At 44.7% G+C, this 10,000-nt stretch overlaps 1 protein-coding gene across 1 annotated transcript in view; it reads right to left on the bottom strand.

Moving 5' to 3' along the window:
- The window catches only part of bsnb (bassoon (presynaptic cytomatrix protein) b), a gene marked incomplete at both ends in the record, with an annotated part of 82,983 nt that overhangs the window by 68,183 nt on the left and 4,800 nt on the right, over nt 1–10,000 (bottom strand). The gene's annotated exons all lie outside the window — the stretch shown is intronic.

Below are 10,000 nucleotides of genomic sequence, written 5' to 3'. Positions count from 1 at the left end.
TTCACTACCCCCACAGAATGACAGCTGAGGGCCAACAGACCTGAAATTAGATTTCACCATCTAGGATAAAGATGTCTATACTGTCTATTCTGTAGGTACAAGTACACCTTAAGAGCCACTGCTATTATCACCAATATAACATTACACACCCCGCAGAGAGGGGTTGACTAGGGCTAATTTGTTTTATCCAGCGGCCATTAAAGCAGATGGTGTATAAAGCGTGGAGATGAGCGTCAGGTTGTTTTATCGGGGTGTGATGAGAGAGAGCACAGAGAGACTCTCTGAGAGCTGTGTGTGAATGTTAAGTCTTTCTGCTTTGCTGCCTCCCTCTCTCCTCCTCCCTCTCCTCCTCCTCCTCTCCTCCCTCTCCTCCTCTGCAACAGATCCACCCTCCTGACCCCCCCGGGCGATAGAAAAAGACCCACTTCTACCCAGCTCTGGAGATGGAGTACAGTTAAGAAAACACACACACACACACACACACACACACTGTACAAAAAAAACACACTCTTTTTTATTCTCTCTCTCTCTCACTCTCTCTTCCTCTCAGAGTGTGTGTTGAGTATGGACGCCCAGAGCTGCCTTCCCTCACACAGACCTCACCCGGCACTCGCAGACTCCCACACCGGCTCACAGCTCTCATACGCTGAAGCACACCAATCCATATTTATGCCCACACACACACACACACACACACACACACACACACATACACACCACCCCACCCCACCCACACACATCAGGTGTGCAGTAGACTGCCAGCACTGTGTCTACAGCACATTCAAAACCACAGTGCTGCTGTGCTGCTATGAAAGGTATATAGGTCTATTAGGTCTATAGGTATATACCTCTATAGGTCTATTAGGTCTATAAGTACTGTATATAGATCTATTAGGTCTATAGGTATATTAGGTCTATAGGTCTATATGCCTATAGGTCTATTAAGTCTATAGGTCTATAGGTCTATTAAGTATATTAAGTCTATAGGTCTATACATCTATAGGTCTATACATCTATAGGTCTATTAGGTCGATAAGTGTATAGGTCTATTAGGTCTATTAGGTATATAGGTCTATAGGTCTATAGGTCTACTAGGTCTAGGTCTATATGTCTATTAGATCTAAAGGTCTATAGGTCTATTAGGTCTATAGGTCTATTAGGTCTATAGGTCTATTGGTCTAGAGGTATATAGGTCTATTAGGTATATAGGTATATACGTATGTCTATAGGTCTATAGATCTATCAGGTCTACAGGTCTATTAGGTCTATATGTCTATAGGTATATTAAGTCTATTAGGTCTATATGTCTATATGTCTATAAGGTATATAGGTCTATAGGTCTATTAGATCTATAGGTCTATACATCTATAGGTCTATTAGGTATATAAGTCCATAGGTCTATTAGGTCTATTAGGTCTATAGGTCTAACTGTCTAGAGGTCTATTAGGTCTATAGGTCTATTAAGTCAACAGGTATATTAGGTCTATAAGTCTATAGGTTTATTAGGTCTATAGATCTATATGTCTATAGGTCTATAGGTCTATTAAGTCTATAGGTTTACAGGTCTATAAGTCTATAGGTTTATTAGGTCTATAGGTCTATAGGTCTATATGTCTATAGGTCTATTAAGTCTAGAGGTCTACAGGTCTATTAGGTCTAGGACTATAGGTCTATTAGATATAAATAGGTCTATAGGTCTATTAGGTCTAGAGGTTTATTGGTCTCTAAGTTGTGGCATCCACCCCACCGAGGGTCAGCGGGAGGCTGCCACGGGAGCGCTCTGCGCTCCAACCCTCAATTCAGCACCATGGACAGCGCTACCGGCTCACACCCCTAGCCGCCAAGGCAGCTCACGCAGCCCCGGTTCAGCACCATTGACAGCTCGGCCAGGTAGTATGAGGTGTCTACTGGCCCTTTGTGGTCGCCATGGCAACCCTGCCACATGGCTGCGGCCTATTCCCCAATCAGCCCCTGACTGCTGGGACGCTGGCGACAATCACCTAACGAGCTCTCACCACATAAAAACCCAGCCAGGAAGGCAAACACTTTTTGCTGTTTCCCCAGGAGCAACCTGACGCGCCACGTCCCGGACCCACGCAGCTCGGCTGAGGGAGAGCCAGGACCTTTTTGCAGCAACCGCTGACCATTTTTGTTGATCGTTTTCCTTTCGGTTTTTCCAATAAATGCGCATTAGCGCGGACTAGGAGCTGGACTCGACCTCGACTACTGTGCTTCACCATACCTGCACTGCAGGATTTCTTACAAGGTCTATTAGGTCTATATGTCTAATACGTCTATAGGTCTATACGTTTATAGGTCTATAAGGTCTATAAGGTCTATATGTCTATTACGTCTATAGGTCCATAGGTCTATATGTCCATTACGTCTATAGGTCTATAGGCAGCTATGTAAGTTGCTCAGGTTGGGTCCATTGCATTCACCCCCCCCCCCCCCACACACATACACACACAACTCACTCCCTTCACACACACACACCCTCCAGGGAGTTCTACTTCTCCATATCCTCCCTGAACTCACTTCATTCGTGCACGATGCGAGTCCTGGGCTAAGTCAGCGCCCGCACCAGATACCTAGCTAGGAAAGCTAGCCTCCTAGACAGAGCCAGCCTCAGGCTACTAGCAAATAGCCTAGTACTTTGATTACGGTAGCGTGGCTTGGTTCGAGGGCCTGACAGGGACCATGAAAAAGAATCAGCAGGTCTCTCAAAACAAGTTAGCAAGGGTGGTATTGGGTCTTGGCCCCCGCACCCACATCGGGAGGAGACACTACAAAGAGCTAAACTGGCTTCCTGTAGAGGCCAGAGTTACTCAGCTCAGACTCAATGTAGTGCACAACATAATCAACCACAGGTCCCCCCGCTACCTTCAGAACTACTTCACCCCGGTCAGCGACTCCCATACCCTCAGAACCAGAGCTAGCACAGCTAACTTTAAGCCTCCTTCCCTCCGTTCCAAACTAGGCCGGTGTACCCTCGCTTACTCTGGAGCCCAGGATTGGAATAAGCTGCCCATCCCTGTCAAGCAGAGCTCAAGCCTCCACGGCTTCAAGAAAATAGTCAGGAAGTGGCTCATGGAGGAGGTCGAGGAATAGCCCCTATATACTAGGAATTCAATCAGTTTTTAGTAATTATAGGATGTACAATTTTAGCAATAGGGTAGCTTTTGTAATGTTTTAAATGTATGTTTTCATGTAATGTCATGTTTGTTTTTGCTGTGGCCTTACAGCCCCTGAGACTATGATGGAAATAAGGGTTCTCTCTTTCTCATGTTATCCTTTGGATTCTTGTTTGTGTTTTTAAATCCATCAATAAACCAAATCAAATCAGATCAAAGATGCATTGAGCAGCATTAATCACTCCTGTGTGTTTCTGCAGGTTCTAGCAGTGCCAGTTGATGTGTTTTTGTAAACATGGTGTGTGTGTGTGTGTGTGTGTGTGTGTGTGTGTGTGTGTGTGTGTGTGCGTGCGTGCGTGTGTGCGTGTGTGTGCGTGTGTCTGTCTGTATGTGTGTGTGTGTGTGTGCGCGCACACGTCTGTGTTTCTGTGTCTGTATGTGTGTATGTGTGTGTGTGTGTGTCTGTCTGTATGTGTGTGTGTGTGTGTGTGTGTGTGCGAGCGCACGTGTGTGTTTCTGTGTCTATGTGTGTATGTGTGTGTGTGCGTGTGTATGTCTGTATGTGTGTGTGTGTGTGTGTGTGCGCGTGCATGTGTGTGTTTCTGTGTCTGTATGTGTGTATGTGTGTGTGTGCGTGTGTATGTCTGTATGTGTGTGTGTGTGTGTGCGCGTGCATGTGTGTGTTTCTGTGTCTGTATGTGTGTATGTGTGTGTGTGCGTGTGTGTGTCTGTATTTGTGTGTGTGTGTGTCTGTGTGTCTTTCTAGCCCACGGACGGCAGCTCTGGGATTAGGCTGCAGCAATTAAACAAGAACTAGCGAGGAGGCTCGCTCGCTCCGACTGTCAAACCCTACACACACACACACACACGCTCCTGTCTTCTTCAAACTTGAAAGGAGACAGACAGGGAGAGCGGGGGGGGAGAGAGATAAATAAAATTAAATTCAAACAAATCTATTTGAATTAAATGGAATTGAGAGAGGGGAGAAAGGGAGAGAGAAAGGGACAGTGGAGAGAATGAAAATAGCATGTTTATGACAGGGTGAGTCACGAGAGGAGACATGCAGATAGACGGACGAGCAGCTGCACAGAAGCATAGAGATACCCACCAACTGTCTCTCCTCGCTGTCTCTCTCTCTCTCTTTCTCTCTCTCTTTCTCTCTCTCCCTCTCTCTCTCTCTCTCTCCCTCTCTCTCTCTCTCCTTCTCTCCCTCTCTCTCTCTCTACCTCTCTCTCCTCTCTCTTTCTCTCTTTCTCTCTCTCTCTCTCTCTCCCTCTCTCTCTCTTTCCCTCTCTCTCCTCTCTCTTTCTCTCTCTCTCTCCAGGAACCATCTGTTCATCTAGAAAAGCTGCTCAGAATAAAGACCCCAGCTGGAACACCTGTGACCAGCGCGTCCGGGCCGTGAGCTCCTTATCTCAACAACAGCCTCCCAAACGGACCAAGCACATCCCTGCATTTACACTAAAGCTCTGATGTCCCAGCTCTATGGCCTTGTGGTTAGTGTGTCCACCCTGAGGTCAGGAGGTTGGAGGTTCGATCCCCGGCCCAGATTATAAAAAGAATATAAAAATACAAAAGACTATAAAATTGTAAAATGGTACCTAATGCCTCCATATTTGGCACTCAGCATCAAAGGTTGGAATGGGGGTAGGTCCCGGCAACATGCTAGAGCCATGTCCAGGGGGTGGACTTGTACATCAAGCTGCCTCACGCTAAGGAATCAGGAGATAGGCTCCTGCCCTATGGGCCACTAGGCTGGAGAGTCAGTGTATCTCTGTAGGCGCCATGTCTCGTAACACTGTTGTTATTAGGCTGAGAAGGTGAGAACATGGAAGTCAAATTCAAACAAGGTGGCCTCAGAAGCGCATGGCAGGGATAAAACACCATGACTGACTATGAGGGGACTCCCTCCTCCCCTCAGGACGTGGAGATAAGGGATGCACCAACATGTCATTATACAGCAAAATTATCTGTGTCTGTATTTGGATAGAAATCAGGAAATGGGATGCTTTTAAGGCTTAACAATTGCATTGCCAATATATATTAGGTTAGAAAATACAATTGAATACTTCCTGTATAAACCATGCCGCAAGTATTAAATCAGATTTTCGAAGATAATATTCAATGGCAATGCAATTTTGAGCCTTTAAAGAATCAGATTGATTTTATATTGGCATATATAATTAGCTTAGTATATTTCCATATCCTCATACTGTACTTTTAGACTCTGGCCTAAAGAAAAGGGACATCATTAGGGTGTCATCATTTTAGCCCCAAAGTTGGGCAGCCATTGTGTGTACAGCAGGCAACACCATACTTTCATTAGATTTTGGAATACACTCCACAATGGCAGACATGCTAGCCTAACACATAGGTGTACGTATGTGTCTGTATGTGTGTGTGTGTGTGTGTGTGTGTGTGTGTGTGCGCGCGCGCATGCGAGTGTGTGTCTGTGTCTGTATTTGTGTGTGTGTGTCTATGTCTAACACATAGCCTAACACATAGCCTACCCCATAGCCTACGCTAGCCTGTAATTAAAAACAACAGATTCTGAGACTCTTATCTACAGATTCTAGCTGTGACTCCAGAGGCAAGGGATATGATGAGTTCTCAATTACTTGTCTGTCGTTCTTTCTCTCAGTCTCGTCTCTCTCTATCTTGTCTCTCTCATCTCCCTCTCTTGTATCCTCTCTCAATATTTATCCTGCAGTCCTGTTGGGATGTTAACATTTATTCTGATAAGAGTTCTAACCCATTAATCATTAGTTAAAATGGTAAAATCTTGAATTTACGTGCATAGCCCATCAACTGGGATGTGGGGAAAAAACAACTCTTATCCAACAAAAGAGGGCGCTGTGCTACCATTTCAGATGCCAGCTGTCACATGACAAGCAACGTTCGCTCTCACAGAGTCAGACGACAACATGAAGTGAGCAAAACAGAGTTTGGACATGAATGAAGTGTGCTGCAAAGTATGCAATGCAGTACTACGACAATGCAGGCAGTACCACATACGTAGTAAACATCCACAAGCCACATTTCGTCTCAGTGTTATAATATGTTTTAAGTTATTGTCTAGTTGACAATAACGTTGCTCCTCATAACGTTATTGCAATGGATATAAAGTCTGCTGGTGGAACGCACTTTGAAATCCATATCTACCAAAACTGAATGACCAGCTAACATTAGCTGAATTAACTTGCTGCTTGACCTTTCAACTTTATCTGACAATGGGTGAGTGAAAATGTGTCCTTCTTACCGCCTCGCTATGGGCATTGCCAGTGGTCTCATCAGATTAGCGCGGTGTCTCCTGTGATTCACTCACCAACATAACAATATGCTAATGCCGATGACGTACACATTTTTTCCACAAAATAATGAGTAACTTCGGATAGAAAAAATATCTGGTTCTATCGCATTAAAAAAATACAATTCAATGACATGTGGGGTCCCACAAGGATCCATTCTAGGGCCTCTACTTTTCAGTCTATATATGCTACCCCTACGTGATGTCATTAGGTGGCACAATATTAGCTACTATAGCTACGCAGATGACACCTAGATCTATATGTCTGTGATACCCGATGACTACAGCTCAGTTGACCACTTGGTAGAATGCATTGCTGATATAACTGCATGGATGTCGCAGAATATCCTTCAGTTAAACCAGGACAAACAGATGTATTGATCATTGGAGATGAAGCTGAAAAGAAGAGACTATTTTGGTACTTAAAAACACTGACACTGAACACTAAATGCCAAGTCAGAAACCTAGGTGTCACGTTTGAATCAGATCTTAATTTTATTATAATAATATATTATAATAATATTAACAATGTGACTAGGACATCTTTTATCACCCGAGAAACATTGCTAAGGTGAAACTTTTTCTCTCCCAGGCTGACACTGAAAGATGCATGCTTTTATCAGTAGCAGGTTGGATTACTGTAACGCTATCTATCTGGTCTACCAAAGAAAGCTATTAGTCAACATCAGATGATACAAAATGCTGGAGCATGTGTCCTCACTAGGACCAGAAGGAAGGCACACATCACACCAGTCTTACAATAACTGCACTGGTTACCTGCTACTTTAAGAATAGATTTTAAGATTATTTTATTAGTCTATAAGTCATTACATAATCAAGCACCTAAATGCATATCGGATATGCTTTTAAAATATACACCCAGTAGGTCCCTCAGGTCCTCTGGCACTGAGCTTTTAATGGTTCTTAGAGCCAGGACTAAGAGGCATGGGGAGGCAGCTTTTAGTTCTTATGCCCCCAGCCTTTGGAACACCCTGCCAGAGGACCTGAGAATGTCTGAGACTGATCATTTTTAAGCGAGATCTTAAAACACACCTTTTTAACATTTAACATTTTACTGCATAGTTTTACTTATTTTAATATCTTAGTCTTATTAATTTGCATTCTGTTTTATACTTTTTATTCTATTTTACATTATCTTTTAATTTTTTGTGCTTTTACTTTTGTTTCTTTTAAATCTGTTCTCACTGTGTTTGTATGATTTGTTTTTATCCGTCTCCTTGTATGTAAAGCACTACAGTATGTGCTACATTGATTTGTATGAATGGTGCTATATAAATAAAATGACATTGACACTGACATTATCTGTGCCCTTCCAAATAACGTATCTGAATTCGGGACCATCCCTTGTGTATATGCTGCTCTCGTGAACAGCCTCAACACTTTCTATGCACGCTTTGAGGCCGGCAATGGCCAGATGGCCGTCGCACCTGAGGGGGAGGAGAGCGGAGGGGAAGAGAGACACTCACTCTCTCTGAACACGACGTCAGAAGGGTGTTGAAACAGCTGAACACCAGGAAAGCCGAGGGACCAGACGGTATCGCAGGGCGGGTCCTCAAGGCGCGCACCGACCAACTAGCTCTTGTGTTCACAGTGATATGAACCTGGCCCTGACCCAGTCCTTCATCCCCACATGCTTCAAGAAGTCCTCCATCATCCCTGTACTGAAGAAGCCAAGACCAGCCTGCCTCAATGACTACCGCCCGGTAGCTCTCACCTCCGTGGTGATGAAGTGTTTGAGAAGCTGGTCAAGGAACACATCTGCTCCTCACTTCCCAGCACACTAGACCCCCTACAGTTCACATACAAACCCAACAGATCCACAGATGATGCGATAGCTCACATCCTCCACACCACCCTATCCCACCTAGACAAGAGCAAGGGGAACATGTCGGGTTATGTGAGACTACTGTTCATCGACTACAGTTCAGGTTTCAACACTATAACCCCACCCAGACTCGACACAAAGCTCAGGGTCCTGGGGCAAAACGACGCCCTCTGCAAGTGGATTTTGGACTTCCTGTCAGGATAACAATCTCCATCTGAACGTCGGCAAGACAAAGGAGATGCTGGTGGACTTTGAGAGGAAGAAGGTAAGGAACTATTCCACCGTAATTATCAATGTAGAAATGTACAGAGAGGGGATAGCTTCAAGTACCTTGGCGTCCAGATCACCAAGGACCTGACATGGTCAACACACATAGACACTGTGGTGAGGAAAGCTCGTCAGAGACTGAACCACCTCAGACAACTGAGGAAATTCAGAGCGTCCCACCAGATCCGACGGAGCTTCTACTGATCCATGATCGAGAGCATCCTGACTGGGAACATCACCACCTGGTACGGGAACAGCAGCTCTCAGGATCGCAAGGCCCTACAGAGAGTGGTACGGTCAGCTCAACATACCTTGGGCCACTCCCCTACCGCGAGAACATCTACACCAGAAGATGCAAGACCAAGGCCAACAGGATCCTGATAGACCCCAGCCACCCAGGAAATGGACTGTTCTCTCTGCTACAGTCAGGGAGGAGATACCACACCCACATAGCGAGCACGGAGAGACTCAGGAAGACCTTCTTTCCCCAGGTCATCCAGCACCTGAATGGCTCTAGCTAGTGTATATAGTGTCACTATATCCAGCGTACACAGTGCCAAATATCTAGTATATATATCATCAACATACAGTATATGTAAATGCAGACGATACATGGGATTATTTAGCTATAGCATTTACAAACCACACCCATGCCCACATCTCCGGGTTATCTATTTATATCCATACTTAGCATGTACATAATTCAGATCAGAATCAGAATCTGAAATCTGCTCCACGACGGGACCCACACTGATCAGCTGCTATTACAGAGGAAACTTATGTACAGTAACTATATACAAAAGGATGTGCTAGCTAATGTATTTAGCAATTACCCACACACAAAGTGATACATCTTCACCTGGTAAATGGTACATGGACTGCGCTTTTATCCAAAGCTCTTTACAATGAAGGGCTCTCATTCACTCATTCACACACATTCACACATCAATGGCACAGCTGCCATTGATGTGTGAATGTGTGTGTGAATGAGTGAATGAGAGCCCTTCATTGTAAAGAGCTTTGGATAAAAGCGCAGAGTGCTAGTCTGCTCATTGGGAGTAATTTGGGTTTCAGTGTCTTGCCCAAGGACACTTCGACATGTGGACAGGAGGAGCCGGGATTCGAACCACTGACCCTACGATCACTGGACTATTCTACCCCCTGAGCCACAGCCACCCCATATACTAGCCAGAAAACAAAGGTCAAAATGTGAACAAGCAAGTAAGCAATTTTAATTATTAGAGCAACAAAGAAACTGAATGAAATAAATTGAAGCCAGGATAGTATAAAACATCAGCAGGCCGGGTTAACGCCAGCCTTGGGAGATCCGTCTCTTCCAGGGTGTCTGTCGCCAGCTGCTTCTAATCACCAGACAGTGAAAAGCACTCAGCGCTGAGACACTGTGACTTTTTTTTTCAGTCAGCGTTGTCACGTGATTTGAGACAG

Source organism: Borostomias antarcticus, assembly GCF_949987555.1.
Source record: "Borostomias antarcticus genome assembly, chromosome: 11".
Taxonomy (NCBI): domain Eukaryota; kingdom Metazoa; phylum Chordata; class Actinopteri; order Stomiiformes; family Stomiidae; genus Borostomias; species Borostomias antarcticus.
The sequence above is the reverse complement of the archived record's forward strand: the minus strand, read 5'-3'. Positions and strand labels throughout refer to the sequence as shown.